We start from the raw sequence: 17,511 nt of genomic DNA on the forward strand, positions 1-17,511 counted from the left end.
ACAGTGGCTGAGACTATCAAAATGTTGATTGCGTAACCAATAGCTTACAAACATACAAACATACGAATTAGGAGCAGGAGTAGGCCACTCGGCCCCTCGAGCCTGCTCCACCATTCAATAAGATCATGGCTGATCTGATTACTCCACATTCCTGCCTACCCCAATAACCTTTCACCCCCCTTGCTTATCAAGAATCTATCTACCTCTGCCTTAAAAATATTCAAAGACTCTGCTTCCACCGCCCCCTGAGGAAGAGAGTTCCAAAGACTCTCGATCCTCTGTGAGAAAATATTTCTCCTCATCTCTGTCTTAAATGGGCGACCCCTTATTTTTAAACAGTGACCCCTAGTTCTAGATTCTCCCACAAGTGGAAACATCCTCTCCACATCCACCCTGTCCAGACCCCTCAGGATCTTATATGTTTCAATCAAGTCACCTCTTACTCTTCTAAACTCCAGCGGATACAAGCCTAGCCTGTCCAACCTTTCCTCATAAGACAACCTGTCCATTCCAGGTCTCGCTTCTTATCTGTCAACGTCGGCTAGGTTCTATGTCACAATTACAAGAAAATAAAAGACTTGCATTTAAATAGCACCTTGCAAGATGTCAGGATGTCCCAAAGCACTTTACAACCAATGAAGTTCTTCTGAAGTGTGGTCTCTATTGCAATGTAGGAAACGCGGCAGCCAATTTACACCCAGCAAGCTCCCACACACAGGAATGTGATAATGACCCAGATTATCTGTTTTTTTGTTATGTTCATTGAGTGATAACGATTGGCCAGGGCACTGGGGAGAACTCCCATTCTGTTCTTCGAAACAGTGCCATGGGATCTTTTACGTCCACCTGAGAGAGCAGACGGGTCCTCGGTTTAACATCTCATCTGAAAGACGGCACCTCCGACAGTGCAGCACTCCCTCAGCACTGCACTGGAGTGTCAGCCTAGCTTTATTATGTGCTCAAGGCTGTGGAGTGGAACTTGAACCCACAACATTCTGACCTAGAGCTGCTACAAAAGAAGTTCCAAGGCATGATAAATCCGCAGCCGATGTTGCTTCCTTTATTTTCGTTTATAAGCCAGGATTTTGAGGTGGTAATGACAGCGAATCTGTCAGTACTCGCTGTCATTATCCTTCTGAAACTAACAGCAACTTCTGGATTTAGCGCTTGTTCAGATAAACGTGGGTATCTAGACGTTGCGGTCAGCCATTCCCTGATTCGCCACAGGTTGTGCTGTGGAACTCCCCAGAGCCGGCAACTAATGAAAATCACACTGAAGGACAAAAACTTCTCTATTACGCTTGAATAATGCTTTTAAGCAACACTACACCCTCAAACCACCACTCCCCGCCTAAAAAGTTAACCCTTGTTGAAAGAGGTGTAACTGGGTATTTGAGGCATATTGACTGCTGGCCATGAAAATCTAGTTTTATATTTGAGAAATGTTCAACTTTTCCATTAATATGATTAAGAATGACATGTTTTTTTTAAATAATGGGCCCTGAATTTGCAGTCGGTATGACGGCATACTCTCACGTGATCTCAAGTACGTTTACGCACAACGGTGCATCCCTGGGATTCGCGGGCCGCTACTCCGCAGCATTTCAAAGCAACTTTGTGAAGGGGGCGCCGCATGAGGTAAGTACGGATTTCATTCATTAGCTATGCCACTGACTGCAAATTCAGGGCCAATATATTTTTTAAGTTGTGTTTATGATATTTCAGTTTCTACCTTAATCCTTTGTGTATGTCCCAATTTTTATTTTGCTCGCTGTAAAATTTACAAAAACTAAATTCGAATCTGTGCAATTTGCTTCCTGGTTTGCTGCCTGCGAGAATTCTTCAATGCAATTGACTGCTCAGCCTGCTTGATGACATCACTGTGGCTGGACGCTGGAGATTCGCTTGATTTGGCGACAGATTCAAGCAGAGGTCGGAAGAGCTGCAATCCACGCCACAGAAATCGCTAGATCTTTGTGGGCAGCTTTCACGAGGTCAGCAGCAAATGCGTCGCTTCACCACTGACTGCGAAATCCGGGCCATAATCCAGGATCATTGGGGGCACTTTTAAACTAACGCACCCATCGGGAAACTGAAGGGATTAGGTGTAACGCTGGTTTTAAGAGTCGGTTGATTTTAATCTCTATTGAAGTCACTGGTGAGTAACAATGGGTGGTGTGTAAATCCGACGTTATACCCGATCCTGTGGGGTTCACACCCAGCAAGTTCAATAAAATAAACCCCCACATTAACTTTTAATTGGGAATAGTCATTGTAAAGAATTTTTCATTCAATAATTATAGAAATGACTAATACATTATTTTCTGGGTCAACATGTTCCTTAATTACGAGTTAGTCTGAAAGTGTCAGCTGTGGCTCAGTGGGTAGCACACTTGCCTCTGATGTCAGAAGGTTGTGGGTTCATAGTCCCATTCCAGGGACTTAAGCACATAAAGCTACGCTGACACTCCAGTGCAGTGCTGAGGGAGTACTACAATGTCGGAGGTGCCGCCTTTTAGGCAAGACGTTAAACCGAGGCCCCGTCTGCTCTCTCAGGTGGACGTAAAAGATCTCATGGCCACTATTTTGAAGAAGAGCAGCGGAGTTCTCCTTGGTGTCCTGGCCAATATTTATCCCTCAACCAACATAACAAAAACAGATTATCTGGTCATTATCACATTGCTGTTTGTGGGAGCTTGCTGTGCGCAAAGTGGCTGCTGTGTTTCCTACATTACAACAGTGACTACACTTCAAATGTACTTTATTGGCTGTAAAGTGCTTTGAGACGTCTGGTGGTCGTGAAAGGCGCTATATAAATGCAAATTTTTTTTTAATTAGCCCCCACCACATCAGGAATATGCACCTTATAATCTTCAGAGCATACAATGATAGCTTTAGACAGCAAATAAAACTGGATGCATAATATTAATTAATTTGCGTTTTATTGTGGATGGAAATTAACTTTGGCAGCGAGAACTATATCGATTTAATTTCGAAAATAATATTGTGACAGAGTAAGAGCATAGCTTACCATGCTGCCCAGTGCAACACTGCATACATTATTTTTGGAAATTCAAGAATCCGTTGGACAGTAGTGCTCAGAGAGGGAGTGGACTCCAATGCATCAAGCTTTCCAAATAAGTAACTAACTTCCATTGTCTGTTTTTGCACTAGAGTACCAATGGTTTATATATAAGGTTAGCATAACATTGACATAGTAACGAACTTGGACTATGCAATGTGCTCTTCAATAAGAGGTAACATTACAATAAGCAAATGACAGATTTCTTTACACTTCACTTGACGGATTACGGTGGTAGTACTTACAATGATATCTTTAATTTGATGGTAACGATTCTCTGCCTTTAGTTCAAAATCAACGTCGTCTGAACACTTTGTGTAGGTTGTAACATCGAATAAATATACTTTGATGCGGACAGGATTTCCTGCTCCCTCCAGCTGAATGGTGATGCTCTCTTTCACCCCAACGTGAATAATGTTGGGGGCTGTAATTAAGTAGCTAGCAAACGGAAGAAGTCAAAGCATGTTTTAATCAATATTAGACATGGGTCCCTTCATTGAAAAACCACACACATGCGCACAGAATAATAGGGGTGAATTTCCCCAAGAGTTCTCCACATTGACAGCCATTTCCCGAGGTTTCCGCCGAAGTTACGATGGACGACCAGCAGAACTCCCGTGGAAATGTATCCCTATTATTCCTCTAGTGGTCTTTCTGTAGGCCTGGGAATAAATCGGTAGAAGAGCTGACGAGTGTAATGATATCAGCAAATAGTGATGGTATTTGCCTGTTTGATTATTATGCCTTACCAGCACATTTGCCTGTTTGATTATTTATTCCTTACCAGCAGAGGGCATGTGAGAGAGACAGTTTAGTTTTAGTTTCGTTTTAGATGGATCTCTAAGATGGTGTCTCCTGTAATGCTGTTAACTGAGTTGAACATACTTTAGATAAAAAGACATTCTCTTTCATCAATGTGTCGTCATTGAACCCACATAGAAATCAATACATGGTGTCAGAAGTGGGATCGAAAAAGATGAAGAGGAAAAATCTGAAGTTAAATCAGCTCTCCACATATTAGCAAGCCAAAAGAGAACATTGTTACTTACCTTTGGAGAATAGCTAACGAAGTAAAAAATGGAAGGTTTACACCCACCAGCGAAGCTTCAGTTGACAGGTAATGTGGCTGAAAGTTGGAGGAGGTTCAAACAATGTTTGGAGTTGTATTTAGCGGCAATCGGAGCTGACGAGAAAAGTGATAAAATGAAAGCGTCAGTGTTCTTACATGTCGTGGGTGATGAAGCGCTGGAGGTGTATAATAACTTCACATTCGCTGCTGATGGAGACAAAATGAAGCTGGATAAAATAATGGAACAGTTTGAGGCCTACTGCATACCTAAACGTAACGTGACGTTTGAGAGGCACAGATTTTTCACATGTGTACAGAAAACGGGAGAGACTATTGATCCGTATGTGACTGAACTGAGAAACAGAAGCAAAACGTGTGAATTTGGGGACTGACAGACTCGCTGATAAAAGACAGACTGGTGTGTGGTATTCCAGATAATGGTCTAAGGGAAAGACTGCTAAGAGAGCAAAATCTAGACCTGGGAGAAGCCATAGCACTGTGTAGAGCTACAGAGACTGTGAAGTCGCAGGCAAAGGAGCTGTTCAGTGACAGTAGCTGCAACGTGGATGCAGTGAGAAAGAATGGACACAAACCGTTTAACAAAAAGAGCGCCAATGTGATAAAAGAGGCGTGGCCAGCGAACAAAAATGAAAGGGACAATCGAAAGTCATGTATTCGATGCGGTACACAGCATCCACCAAAAAAGTGTCCAGCATATGGTAAAACATGCAATAGTTGCAACAAAAACAACCATTATGCCCGTTGCTGTAAGAACCAAGTGCAACAAAGCAAGGTCCATACAGTAGATGAAAGCGAGATAGAGGAGTTCTATGTGGATGTTGTGTCTGAAAACAAAAAAGAAAAAAGAAACTGGATGTTGACACTAAAAGTGAATGACACACACATTCCATTTAAATTGGATACTGGAGCACAAGTTAATGTGATATCAGAGACTGATTTTAAGAAAATTAGACCCAGACCAAAGATACATGGAATAAAAGTGAAAGTGACAGGATACTCAGGTACTGATATACCAGTGAAAGGAAGATGCATTGTCAAAGTGACACACAAGGACAGAGAGCACACGCTAGCATTAATCGTGGTGCCAAAGGATGTGCAGGCCATACTAGGTTTAATAGCCTGTGAGAGACTGAACCTGGTAAAGAGAGTCCTCGTTGTGGAAAGCGAAGGAGAGACAGTCTATGATGAACTCATGAAAGAGTACAATGACCTATTTCAGGGTCTAGGCTGCCTTCCAGGAGAACACACGATCAGAGTAGATAAAAGTTTGCCAACGGTCATACATCCATGCAGAAAAGTTCCGTTTGCTCTTCAAAAGCAACTGAAGGCAGAGTTGGACAGGATGGAAAGCCTGAACGTGATTCGGAAGATAGATGAGCCAACTGAGTGGGTGAGTTCCCTCGTCATTGTGGACAAAAAGAATGGAAAGCTCAGAATTTGCCTGGATCCAAGAGATCTAAACAGAGCAATAAAGAGAGAGCACTTCAAGCTTCCTACACGTGAGGAAATCATGTCACAGTTTACAAATGCAAAGTGTTTCAGCAAGTTAGATGCATCATCAGGATTTTGGCAGATGAAACTGGACAAGGCAAGTTCAAGACTGCGCACGTTCAACAGTCCATTTGGCAGATACAAATTCCTAAGGTTACCATTTGGCATTGCCTCAGCTCACAAAACTATCCATATGATCTATGAGCACCTGGAGGGAGTTGATACATCAATGGATGACATCATAGTATGGGGAACCACGAGAACTGAGCATGACGAGAGACTGAAAAAAGTGCTGGAAGCAACAAGGAAAACAAACCTGAAGCTGAATAGAGAGAAATGCCAGCTCGGGGTGACAGAACTGACATTCGTGGCAGATATCCTTAGCAGTGAGGGCATCAGACCAGATCCCAGAAAGGTGTCCGCCATTGAGAATATGCCAAAGCCACAATGCAAAAAGGACGTGCAGAGGTTTAATGGAATGATCAACTACATGGGTAAATTCATATCCAACCTCTCAGAAAAGATGGCGCCACTGAGACGACTAACTGAAAAGAACATAGAATGGGAATGGAATCATGAGCATGAGAAGTCATGGAGCGATCTAAAGAAACTGCTCACAGAGGAACCAGTTCTGAGGTTTTATGACCCAGCGAGACCCATCAAGATATCATCAGATGCATCACAGAGTGGGCTCGGTGCCGTTCTTCTGCAAAAATATGATGACTGGCAACCTATTGCATATGCATCGCGCTCAATGACAGACGCGGAGACGCGATATGCTCAAATAGAAAAGGAGCTGCTCAGCATCACATACGCCTGTGAAAGATTTCACCAGTTTGTGTCAGGACAAGCAATCAGTGTAGAGACTGACCATAAGCCCTTGATTGCATTGTTCCAAAAGCCACTAAATAGCTGTCCGCTTAGAATACAAAGAATGATGATCAGGCTGCAACGCTATACACTGAATGTTGCGTACACACCAGGTAAGCTGATGTATACAGCAGACACGTTGTCCAGAGCTGTTGACCCAAGTGAGCCCGCAAACACCACAATGGATGAAAAAGTGAACGCCTACGTGGACATGATCACAAGTGCACTGCCCATAGCAGATGCAAAAATGGAGCTCATAAAGACTGAGACAAACAAAGATGAAACACTGAGACGACTGAGGAAAAGCATCTTGGATGGATGGCCCAACATGAAGCAAGACTGCTCACCTGACATGGCAGAGTACTGGAACTGCAGGGCGGAACTATCAGTGGTCGAAGACATCATCTACAAAGGAAGTAAAATAGTTATCCCAAAGAGTCTGAGAAAAGAGATGCTAAAAAGGATCCATGGAGGACATCTGGGAATCGAAAAGTGTAAGAAAAGAGCACAAGAGGTGATGTACTGGCCACAAATCAACCAAGATGTGACAAATGAGGTGTCAAACTGCACAATATGCCTGAAATATCAAGCAAGCAATCCTGTAGAACCACTGAAGCCACACCCAGCGCCAGACAGACCTTACCAGAAGGTAGGCGCTGACCTATTCGTATGTCAAGGGAAGGACTATCTTGTAGTCACAAACTATTTCTCCCTGTATCCAGAGGTTTGTAGACTGTACACCACCACTGCAGATGCTGTGATAAGATGTATGAAAGCCATATTCTCCAGACATGGCGTGGCAAGCGAGGTCTTCACAGACAACGGACCCCAGTTTTACAATGCAAGTTTCCGACACTTTGCCAAAGAGTGGGACTTTGTCCACGTGATGTCAAGTCCTCACTTTCCACAGTCCAATGGACTAGTGGAAAAATCGGTCCAGACAGTGAAAAGACTGATGTGCAAGGCAAAATACAGTGGAACTGACTTCTACCAGAGCATGCTTGTATACCGCACAACACCGCTCGAGTGTGGTATGTCACCAGCCCAACTCCTTATGGGACATCTGCTAAGGTCAAACCTACCCATCCCGGAGAACCTCCTGAAAACAAAAGAGGGGGAGAAAGTGAGCAAGTTCAAAGAACAACAGAAAGAAAAGCAAAAGTACTACTATGACAGAGGAACACAAAACCTACCTGAACTCCACACTGGTGATCAAGTAAGGTTCAAAGACAAAACAAACAAATGGACTCAGAAGGGAACTGTCCTGAGTGAAGCCCAACCAAGATCATACACCATTCAGACAGATGAGGGTGCTGTGCTGCGAAGAAATCGTCGGGATCTTCTCATGGGACCAGCCACAGCAGGTCAAAAGACTGATACTGCTGAACAACCTGATCACACAGCTGAAAAATCATCATCTGTGGCAACAACTCAGATTCAAGGACAATCAATCAGAAAATCCTCAAGACACGTGAAGCTGCCTGAGAGACTAATTGAGCAAATTTAAGGACTCTTGTTATAGAAGGAAGTAATGTTATCTTATTCTCTCTTCAAGTTCTAGTGTATTTACATATTTCATGTGAACACACAAAACAAGGTTAAAAAACCTTGATAATGATAATGATAATGTAAGTTCATTAAGTGTTACAGTTAAACTGCAGAGTAATACAAAGAAAACATGTTGTTAGATAAAAGTAAAATACTTTTGTTATAAGAAAGGGAGATGTAATGATATCAGCAAATAGTGATGGTGTTTGCCTGTTTGATTATTATGCCTTACCAGCATATTTGCCTGTTTGATTATTTATGCCTTACCAGCAGAGGGCATGTGAGAGAGACAGTTTAGTTTTAGTTTTGTTTTAGATGGATCTCTAAGATGGTGTCTCCTGTAATGCTGTTAACTGAGTTGAACATACTTTAGGTAAAAAGACATTCTCTTTCATCAATGTGTCGTCATTGAACCCACATAGAAATCAATACAACGAGTAGTCTCCCTCTCCCCCGTTTTCTAACCAGGAGCAGAAGTGGGTGACTGAATGGTTCGATTCATACAATAAATTGGAAATATAAGGAACCGTCTAATCCAGTTTCCTGCTCAGAGTTTATATGAGGCGCGACTGCAAAGATAAGGTGGTGAGCGAGTGGGTCAAGGATTCATGCAAAGCAGTAACATTTGATTTTTGAATGCTTTGGTTAACTCTGCTTCTTGAGAATACCTGTCTCGCCACACTGCACAGTGCCAAATTATTGCTTAGTTGAGTGACTAACGGGCAAACTAACAACATTTGGCAACAGGTTTTGCGGTGGACAGATCAAGTGGCAAAATGTAATGATCTGCAATAATGCAGCCATTTCCACATTGATGCAAATCAGTTTCTCGTTGATCGTGACGCAGTGCAACTGGCCAATGTTTTAATGCCAGTAGGAAGCAGGTGGCAAAACGTATAAAAAACCTGGTGGGGAGCAGACCTCGATCAAGATTGCCAGTGTAACCGCCGTTCCCATTAACTTTAATATCACTTGCAGTTCAGCAGCGTTGGTACATTTGGTCTGGTAAATCCGGAACACACATCATGTGTACTGATCTGAGACTGATAGCTGCAGGAGAACTACATCCAAACTCAATAGAAAGTCCAACGTTTGGATTAGGACCTCTTATTCGGATCGCAGCAAACCAGCATTGCACACTGTACTTTGCGCCCTATGTTCAGGGGGTGGAAAAACAGCCAGCGTTCATTTCGCTGATGCCAGTTCAATCATAGAATCATAGAAAGGTTACAGTACAGAAGGAGGCCATTCGGCCCGTCGAGCCTGTGCCGGCTCTCTGCAAGAGCGCTTCAGCTAGTCTCACTCCCCCGCACTTTCCCCGTAGTCCTGCAATATTTTTTCCTTCAGGTACTTATCCAATTCCCTTTTGAAAGCCACATTTGAATCAGCCTCCACCACCCTCTCAGGCAGTGCATTCCAGATCCGAACCACTCGCTGTGTAAAAAAGTTTTCCCTCATGTCGTCTTTGGTTCTGCTGCCAATCACCTTAAATCTGTGTCCTCTGGTTCTCGACCCTTCTGCCAATGGGAACAGTTTCTACCTACTCTGTCCGGGTCGCTCATGATTTTGAACACCTCTATCAAATCTCCTCTCAACCTTCCCTGCTTTAAAGGAGAACAACCGCAGCTTTTCCAGTCTATCCTCATCCCTGGAACCATTCTTGTAAATCTTTCCTGCACCCTATCTAAGGCCTTCACATCCTTCCTAAGGTGCTGTGCCTAGAATTGGACATAGTAAAGGTTCATCATAACTTCCTTGCTTTTGCACTCATTGGCCTTTATTTATGAAGCCCAAAATCCCGTATGCTTTTATAACCGCTTTCTCAACCTGTCCTGCCACCTTCAATGATTTGTACACATATACCCTCTCTGTTCCTGCACCCACTTTAGAATTGTACCCTTTAGTTTATATTGCCTCACCTCGTTCTTCCTTCCAAAATGTATCACTTTGCAATTTTCTGCTTTAAATTTCATCTGCCACGTGTCCGCCCATTCCACCAGCCTGTCTATGTCCTCCTGAAGCCTATCACTATCCTCCTCACTGTTCACTATACTTCCAAGTTTTGTGTCATCTGCAAATTTTGAAATTGTGCCTTGTACACCCAAGTCCAAGTCATTAATATATATCAAGAAAAGCAGTGGTCCTAGTACCGACCCCTGGGGAACACCACTGTGTACCTTCCTCTAGTCCGAAAAACAACCGTTCACCACTACTCTCTGTTTGTGTCACTTAGCTAATTTTGTATCCATGCTGCCACTGACCCTTTTATTCCATGGGCTTCAACTTTGCTGGCTAGCCTATTATGTGGCAATTTATCAAATGCCTTTTGGAAGTCCATGTACACCACATCAACCGAATTGCCCTCATCAACCCTCTCTGTTACCTCATCAAAAAACTCAATCAAGTTAGTTAAACACGATTTGCCTTTGATAATTCCGTGCTGGCTTTCCTTAATTAATTCACACTTGTCCAAGTGACTGTTAATTTTGTCCCAGATTATCGTTTCTAAAAGCTTCCCCACTACCGAGGTTAAGCTGACCGGCCTATAGTTGCTGAGTTTAACTTTACACACTTTTTGGAACAAGGGTCTAACATTTGCAATTCTCCAGTCCTCTGGCACCACCCCCGTATCTGAGGAGAATTGGAAGATTATGGCCAGTACCTCCGTAAATTCCACCCTTACCTCCCTCAGCATCCTACGATGCTTCTCATCCGGTCCTGATGACATCTACTTTACGTACAGCCAGCCTTTCTAGTACCTCTTCCTAATCAATTTTTATCCCATCCAGTATCTCAACTACTTCCTCTTTCACTGTGACTTTGGTAGCATCATCTTCTGTGGTAAAGACAGATGCAAAGTATTCATTTAGTACCTCAGCCATGCCCTCTGCCTCCATGTGTAGGCCTCCTTTTTGGCCCCTAATCAGCCCAACCTCTCCTCTTAATACTTGCTTATTATTTATATGCTTATAGAAGACTTGTGGATTCTCTTTTATGTTAGCTGCCAATCTATTCTCATACTCTCTCTTTGCCCCTCTTAATTCCTTTTTCACTTCTTGCTTGAACTTTCTATATTCAGCCTGGTTCTCTTTCATCATCCAGGAAGCTCTGGCTTTAGTTGCCCTACCTTTCCCCCTCTTGGGAATGTACCTCGATTGTACCCAAAATGATTCCTTGCAGGCAATTAAGCCCCAGTGAGCACCAGGATCAGGATGAGTTGGAATTAAACTTTGGTGAAATCACCTGAAAACTTTAAGCTCCTGGCTCACACTTGACATATGGCCGCTTGGATGTTGCAACTGTGGGTAAGCAGTGCCTATGGAACAGTGCCCCAGTACCTTCGGGAGATGTACTTAGATCATCAGTGTCCTTGTGTGTGTGTCTGGTGGGGTGGGGGTGTGTGGTGTAAGCGTCAATAACACTACTGGCTTGTGCTAATTGAGAAAATGAAGGCATCTGTCAGCTCATGCGCCATAACGCACCTATATCCAAATCACGTAACAGGGGCTAATTGCACTCCTTTTGGAAAAGCAACTTATTTTTCAATCATTAAAAATTATAAAACGACCCGCACTGTTTTAAATACTGAATTAGTTAAAGTGTAAATCAGCTTTTTTTCTCTACAGGATTCTACATTACAGAGGATATATGGCACAGAAACAGGCCATTCAGCCCAACCAGTCCATGCTGTGTTTATGCTCCACTCGAGCCTCCTCCAGTCTTTCCTCATCTAAATCTATCAGCGTAACCCTCTATTCCCTTCTCCCTCATATGTTTGTCCAGCCTTCCCTTAAATGCATCGATACTATTCACTTCACACACTCCCATTCTAAAAAAAGTGATTACACAATGTCAATTAAAATCTTAGCACGACTGAATTATTGACAGAAGACCTTGAGACTGAAACTTTCCGAAAGCGAAGAACCAAACTGTGTAGTCAAGTAATGTTTGTCAAAAATAACAAGTTACGGGTATCAAATTGCCTGGGTGCAGTTTAGTCCAACCTGCGATCAGCAATGCTTGAAAAGTACCCACGCAGTTTGATGCTCTGGGCAGATTTAAAAACTGAGCATAGAATTTCTTTTTTAATGCTAGTGAGAACATAAGAACATAAGAAATAGGAGCAGGAGTAGGCCATTCGGCCCCTCGACCCTGCTCCGCCATTCAATAAGATCATGTCTGATCTGATCTTGGCCTCAGCTCCACTTCCCTGCTGTTCCCCATAACCCTCGACTCCCCTGTAGCTCAAATGTCTGTCTATCTCAGCCTTGAATATATTCAATGACCCAGCCTCCACCGCTCTCTGGGGTAGAGAATTCCAGAGATTCTCTACCCTCTGAGAGAAGAAATTCCTCCTCATCTCTATCTTAAATGGGCGACCCCTTATTCTGAAACTATGACCCCGAGTTCTAGATTCCCCCACGAGGGGAAACATCCTCTCAGCATCTACCCTGTCAAGCCCCCTCAGAATCTTATATGTTTCAAGAAGATCACCTCTCATTTTTCTAAACTCCAATGAGTATAGGCCCAACCTGCTCAACCTTTCCTTATAAGACAACACCTTTGTTGTGTATGTACCTTTAAGAGAATAACTGGTCTCAGACTGCAATACCGGCAGTGACCACCCCTGTATAAAAGGCGCTAGAGAGCCTCTGTTGGTTAGTTTCGTTTATGCCTTCCACCAGTAAAGATCATTTTGTTTCCTCTCCTGCTAGTCCGTGTCTCAATCATTCACGGACTTAACACTGGCGACGAGTAAGAAACGTACTTACCTGCAACTCGGCAGCAGCTCCGACGACATTGTTGAAGGTCGGAAGAAAAAAATTAAAAATTTAAAAAAAAATAGAGTCCATTGAAACTCGAGGAACGGGCATCGACCGTCAATCATCGGGTTCAAGGCTTTGCAGGAGAGACTGTCCAGAGCCAGGCTGGGTTCCTCGGTCCGTGGTTTCCCAGCTAATTGGGCTGGTGGCAGGTAGTGCTCTGATCCTTCCTGGGCTGCAGCGGGCTGAAGCTCGATCGGGTGGCCTTTCAACGGGGCCGGGCAGCGAGTCGGGAAGCGAGGAGAGAGAGAGAGGGTGGAGCATACAGGGCGCGGCCGGTGTTTCGAAGCTGGGCAGCGTTCGGACCTCAGAAGAGGGAGGGAAGTGTCCCAGAGGGTCCGCTCCACGACGGGAAAATAATAAAAGAAAAAGAATACGCGCAAGAAACCGTGGAAAGCAGCGCTAACAACAGCGGGGAAGAAGGAAAAGCGCGGGAGGCACCATTTTGTTAAATCGGGGAAGAAGGCAAAGCGCGGGAGGCGCCATTTTAGATTTGCAAGATCCCGAAGACTGGCTGTATCACTGCTTTTGATAATACATTAGAGGACTGGACCACGTATGTGGAAAGAGTCGAGGTATATTTCGAGGCAAATGAAATAGCGGAGGGGAAAAAGGCATCAATATTGCTAAACTTAATGGGCGCTAGAACGTACGGCCTATTGCGGGATCTGATTACTCCAGCCAAACCGAAGGCGAAGAGTTTTAACGAAATTGTTGCTGTTCTACAGGAGCACTTAAACCCTGCACCGCTGTTGATAGCAGAAAGATTTAAATTCCACAGGAGAACTCAGCACAAAGATGAGAGCAATGCTGAGTATCTTACGGAACTACACAAGCTATCAAAGCACTGCCAGTTCGGAGCAGGACTGGCAGATACCCTACGGGACAAATTTGTCTGTGGACTCCTGAGTGAAGGAACACAGAAGAAGTTACTCGCAGAAAAGGAGCTGACGCTAGATAAGGCTTTCAGCGTGGCAGTATCGTATGAAGGAGCAGCCAGGGGAGCTGCAGAAATTCAACAAAAACCACAGGAATACGGCACCCACGAAATGACACGGGGATTTGCAAAATGTTATCGCTGCGGCAGAAGTAACCATGACCAGAAGGTCTGCTGGTCCAAAGACAAAATATGCAGACAATGCGGGAAGATTGGACACATTGCACGAGTTTGTAGGTCTGGGAAGAAGACCAGCGACAACAAAAAGGCTACTAAGGAACCGTACAAGAAAGTACAAAAGATGACAGACAGTAGTTCCGAAGACCAGATGAGCGATAGTGAATCCGAGAACAGGAGATTAAGCTGTCTCAAACTTCACAATGTAATCACAAAAGAGGATCACCGAACCATTTGGGTCACCCTCACGATAGCAGGGTCCCAAGTTAAAATGGAATTGGATACAGGATCAGCGCTAACCGTCATGAATCGACGAGACTATGAGCGGCTATTTTCACACATACCCTTGAGAGAGACATCCATCGTCTTGATGACATATACGGGGCAAAAAGTATACCCCAGAGGAAAAATAAGGGTGCCTGTCGAATACAATGGCAAGAAAATACGGAAATTGTATCTCTACATACTGCCAAATGGCGGACCACCGTTATTGGGACGGGAATGGATCAGGAAGATAAACTTAGATTGGCATTCCATTCATGCAATGACGGTGGACGGTAAAAAAGATGAAGACGTCACTCCTGGACGATTGTCAACAATCTTAGCTAACGCCAAAGAGGTATTTCAACAAGAACTGGGCATGCTTAAAGGCGTAACCGCCTCGTTAAAAATAGAAGAGAATGCAGTTCCCAAGTTTTTCAAAGCGAGACCGGTACCATATGCAATTCGTCCAGCCATCGAGGCAGAGCTGGAGAATCTGGAGAAGGCGGGCGTGTTGTCTAAGGTCGACTGGAGCGAGTGGGCGACACCCATCGTTCCTGTCATGAAAAAAACGTTAAGCAATAAGTCCGGAGAGCCAAGTAAGATTTGCATCTGTGGGGATTTCAAGGTGATGGTGAACCCTGTCCTTCACACAGTACAATATCCTCTTCCAAGGATAGAAGACATTTCGCCTCACTGTCTGGAGGGAAGCGTTTTACAACAATTGACCTAGCACAAGCATATTTGCAGATGGAGGTTGAAGAGTCCTCTAGGAAGTATCTCACGATAAACACTCACAAAGGTCTTTACCAATATCATCGATTGGTATTCGGAGTAGCATCGGCTCCGGCGATATGGCAAAGAGCGATGGAACAAGTCCTGCAAGGGATTCCGGGGACTCAGTGTTACTTGGACGACATCCTTGTAACAGGTGAAGATGACAGTGAACACCTTAACAACCTAGAACAGGTGCTCACTAGACTACGGGAACATGGGCTGTGAGCCAACCGCCCCAAGTGCGAATTTTTTAAGAAACAGATATCGTATTGTGGCCACGTGATTGATGAAGAGGGGTTACATAAGTTCCCTGACAAAATTGAAGTGGTTGTTAAGGCCCCAGCGCCTGAAAATGTGTCGCAACTGAGGTCATTCCTCAGGTTGGTGAATTACTATCATAAGTTTTTGCCGAATTTGTCGACAATTCTGCATCCACTGAACGCCCTGCTATGAACGGGCGTAGCATGGAAATGGAGCGATGATTGTAAACGTGCTTTTCAGAAGAGTAAGGACTTAATCACTTCGAAGGAAGTATTGGCTCACTACCACCCAGCACTGCCAATTAGGCTGGTGTGTGATGCGTCTCCCTACAGCATTGGGGCGGTACTGTCACATAAATTCCTTAATGGTTTGGAGAGACCGATAGCTTTTGCGTCACACTCGTTAACTTCTGCCGAGCGTAACTACGCCCAGATTGACAGAGAGGCCCTCAGCCTAGTGTGGGGGGGTGAAGAAGTTCAATCACTATCTGCACAGTCAAAAATTTACTCTACTAACCGATCATCAACCTCTTGTCTCCATTTTCAACCCTCAGAAGGGCGTACCGATAATGACAGCACAACGGCTGCAGAGATGGTCCCTTTTCCTAGGGGCACACCAATATGACATCGAGTACAGGGTAACTAAACAGCATGGAAATGCTGATGGATTGTCACGTCTACCATTGCCGATGGTGGAAGAAGAAGACCTTGCAGTGGATCCAATGGAGTTATTCCACTCGACCATAGTCGAATGTCTTCCTGTGACGAATGCAAACATAGAAAAGGAAACATGGAATGACCCGACACTATCACGGGTCTATGATTTAACGGTGAAGGGATGGCCAGCACATGGCGAACCACTGCTGCCAGCATTTTCATCAAGAAGAGAACAGCTGTCAGTGTGCAGAGGAACCTTGATGTGTGGATCCAGAGTAGTAATTCCACCTAAGTTGACGGATAGAGTGCTCAATGAGCTTCATGAGGGTCATCTGGGTGGGGTAAAAATGAAGAGCTTAGCCAGAGCGTTCGTGTGGTGGCCGGGAATCGATAGAGAAATCGAAGAGATGACCAAGAGCTGTGCAGGATGCCAGAAGGTCCAAAACGCCCCACCACAAGCTCCTCTGCATCCATGGGAGTGGCCCTCATCTCCATGGCAAAGGGTGCACATTGATTTTGCTGGTCCCTTCATGGGCTCGATGTTTTTAATTGTGGTGGATGCACATTCAAAGTGGCCAAAGGTAATAAAAAATGTCCTCAACCACCACGGAAAATACTATCACAGTTTTACGAACCATATTCACCAGGAATGGGCTGCCTGAACAGATTTGCTCTGACAATGGACCACAGTTTGTGTCTGAAGAGTTCCGGAGGTTCTTAAAGAAAAATGGTGTTAAGCATTACACATCTGCCCCATATCATCCAGCCACTAATGGATTGGCCGAGAGGTTTGTCCAAACATTCAAGAAGGCGATAAAGGCAATGTGTAATGAAGATATACCCCTACAACACAAGGTGGACAACTTCTTGTTTGCCTACCAGAATGCGACACATGCGGTTACCAACCAAACTCCAGCCATGATGTTCTTCAATCGAAGACTACGATGCCGCTTGGATTTGGTTAAGCCAAACGTCCGAAGAGATGTGGAGAACAGGCAGTTTCAGAATATGAATGAAAGGCCGACCAGGAGTTTTAAGATAGGTCAACCAGTTTTGGCCCGGGACTACCGCACTGAGAAATGGAAGCCAGGAACGATTTGTACATGACAAGGACCTCTCATGTATACCGTGGACGTTGGGGAGAGCATTGTAAGACGCCATGCTGACCATATTCTAGAGTCACTGGAAAACGTCAACTCCACACCACGATCTGATACACCTGGTAATGAAATCGACGTTCCAATTGCAGCTACCGCAGAACCGGTAATATTGGAAGCAGATGAACCAAACAACGACATTGATTTCGACTCAACATTGCCAGAAGAACCTGATACTCCAAAGAGGCATTATCCAGACAGAATCAGGAAGCCTCCTCAAAGACTGAATTTATAATTGCTTAAACTTAACCAATGTATCTAGCAACAGTAATTGTGATTGTAATTCGTTATCATTAGTGTTAATTGAATGTTATGTACTGTTTATCTAAAAGGGGAGGAATTGTTGTGTATGTACCTTTAAGAGAATAACTGGTCTCAGAC

This window comes from Somniosus microcephalus, unplaced genomic scaffold (assembly GCF_052327205.1).
Source record: "Somniosus microcephalus isolate GS21.2 unplaced genomic scaffold, FLI_Smic_1.0 unresolved_chr1, whole genome shotgun sequence".
NCBI classification, from domain to species: Eukaryota; Metazoa; Chordata; class Chondrichthyes; order Squaliformes; family Somniosidae; genus Somniosus; species Somniosus microcephalus.